Genomic DNA, 2,753 nt, shown 5'->3' with positions numbered 1-2,753 from the left:
AAAAAACATAACAGACCCGTTCATTAAGAAGTCAGGTTTGTCAGACTAGTAAATTGAAAAATTATTTAGAAGGATAAGAGACCCGTTATCTAACATAACGAGTCTTTTTGGTGGGGTATCAAACAGACCCCATATGCGACATAACAGGTCTCTTTCTTCTTTTTTTTTTGTTTAAAAAAAATTCTCGTGATTGTTTTATTATATATAGTATTTTGAAATTTGAATTTCATTGCGTTATTGAATTGACTGAATAAAATGTAAACTTTGAATATATAATTAAACAAACCAACATAGATTAATTATTGAAATTTACAAAATAATTACTAGAATTTACAATTGGTAGCTTATTGAATAATTTACAAGTATATACTCCATACAACCATACATTAATAGTGTATCTTGTACTCTGTATTCCTTCCATGATTATCAATAGCATAACCTGTTTAATGATATAAACAATATTAGGAGTAATTATGCCCAATAATATAACAGTAGTAGGAACAATTATGCAAAATGTTATGCAGTTATATGAAATTAAAATATAGCTTGCTAAATTAAGAGCCTATAAACAAGTTAATATTCAGTAAAATAAAGAGCAATAATCTAATTTAACATTCAAACTAAAAAAAATCAAAAAATCAGATAAAGACCAGAACACCAACAATTCAACACGACTAGACTACCTCCACACCCATATAAAGTATAAACCATCCTTAACGGCCCAACCCTCCTAAATACCCTAGCCTCCGCCACTGCCTCACCGCCAAAAGCAATCCAAAGATAAACCAAAATAACCCCCATAAAACCATACTCACCCACGAAAAAATCCAAAATCAAAACAACCACCATGCAAAAACTTTTAAAAAAAACTGCAAATTCTACTACACAATCTTCAGACCTTTCTGATATAGATCTTCGGACCTTTCTTATATAGATCTTCGGACCTTTTCTCGAAAACTCTAGATCTATCTCAATGATTAGAGCACAAATTGCACAATCACATAATCTTTCAATAGATCCAACAAAAGGATTATAATCAATATAATGAAAATTAGAATTCGAGAGTAAAAAAAGAATCACAAACCTGTTTTCATTATTACCAAAAAAAATCGAAAATTAAACAAAAACCAACTCACAAAAACAAACCAAAAATCAAACGAAAACACAACTCACAAAAAAAAAACCAAAAATATCTACCCACCACCATCGCTAACCCAAATTAAAGCAACCCAGAATAAAACAATAAATTTCGAACAACCTCGGTGAAATTCACAAAAACTGTACCTTGAATGATTAAATCTAGATCTAATTGCACTAAAGCACTTTGAAACTGTCGTCGGAGGATAAGCAAAGAGGGATCTTGAAGGTTGAGACTTCTCAAAATACAAGGAGCATGCATATGCTCGAAGAAGTCGTTGATGAAGGTGGAAAATAAGGAGATGAAGCCATAAATTGGAGGTGAATGAGAAATGAGTTTTTGAGGAAAAAAATTAGCAAAGGAATGTCGGTGATAAACAAAGTGATGCAGAGGAGAGAGATTGAGCAAAAGGATGGTAGCGTACAACAACACGCATAAATAATTGAGAAGTGAAAAAGGAAGGTAAGAGACCCGTTGCTCTTACAATGGCTTTCTTATCTCACTCCTATCAATAAATTTGTGGGCCCAAGGGCTTATAAGAGACCCGTTATCTCTATTAAAGGATCTCTTACATCAAACATACCTGTTGGTTAAGATAATGGGTCTCTAATTAGGGGTCCTTTTTCCACTTTTTGTAGTATTGAAATTAGCTTGGGGTAATTGGCCCTTAATTCTTATAGTTATTATGCTAGTAGTTAGTTTTCAGTCATTATAAAAGCTAGTTTAGAATTTGGATTAATAAAATTAGTTTAGATGGTTTCATTTGATTTAGTCAGTTTTAAATTTTCTTTCCTTAATCAATAATCAAAGCATGAAAGGGCTTGCCTAGGTCCTTGATTAAATATGTTAACTAATGAAAGTGGGGCAGCAGCTTGTCTTTAAATTATTTTCTTGAAATAATATGGTAGAAAGTTTCATAGATAAAACAATACACAAGATTCCTACTCCTCAGGCAGAACAATACTTCAGAAAGTTAGCATATTCTCCTGGTCCTATGTTTTGTGGATATCGATAAAGGGGAAGGTGGTTTAAAATGCTCTTTTCCTTTGTCGTTGTTAGGTGGGTGGTTTTTACCATTGAATTTCGCTATTAAATTCTTGGAGTTCTCGTTCCCCTCTGTTTTATTACCCCTCCCCAATGTGGAACTTGCCCTTTACCTCTTTATCCTCTACCCATCTTCTCTACTTTTCATCTTCCATTCTCACTCCATAGTCCAAACCCATTCATCCCTGGAACTTTGGTGAAGATCTGACTGATTGTATAAGCCTACCTAGAACTATGAGAAGAAGTGTATACCTCTGCCTTGTGTAAAAAAAAAAAGCGATTTGCACTTTTTAGATGATAGTAACCTAAAGACAGGGATAACATTTCCTTAATTAAGTTGTTTTCTTCTCTGAAGTATAGTAGTCTTCTAATCTAAGCATACATTTGGACCTATTTGTTTGATTTTTAATGTTATCATATATACAAGGTTGAATTTATGGGCGTTTATTTACATGGATATTCTCATTCCTTTTATAAATGTTAAAATTATATGCCAATATATATTTTAAATCTTTAAATTCACTATGTTTAAATTTTGATAAAGGAGACGAAATGAGTAGTTGGACCAACT

At 32.3% G+C, this 2,753-nt stretch overlaps 1 long non-coding RNA gene across 1 annotated transcript; it reads right to left on the bottom strand.

Moving 5' to 3' along the window:
* Nucleotides 1–242: 242 nt before the first annotated feature.
* Nucleotides 243–1,986, bottom strand: LOC110735314. Its single transcript, XR_002514068.1, has 2 exons — nucleotides 1,285–1,986; nucleotides 243–439 (listed from the first exon to the last, which is right to left on the bottom strand). It is a non-coding gene; the product is annotated as an uncharacterized LOC110735314 (long non-coding RNA).
* Between the last annotated feature and the right edge of the window lie 767 nt (nucleotides 1,987–2,753).

This window comes from Chenopodium quinoa, unplaced genomic scaffold, assembly GCF_001683475.1.
Source record: "Chenopodium quinoa cultivar QQ74 unplaced genomic scaffold, ASM168347v1, whole genome shotgun sequence".
Classification (NCBI taxonomy): Eukaryota; Viridiplantae; Streptophyta; class Magnoliopsida; order Caryophyllales; family Amaranthaceae; genus Chenopodium; species Chenopodium quinoa.
The sequence above is the reverse complement of the archived record's forward strand: the minus strand, read 5'-3'. Positions and strand labels throughout refer to the sequence as shown.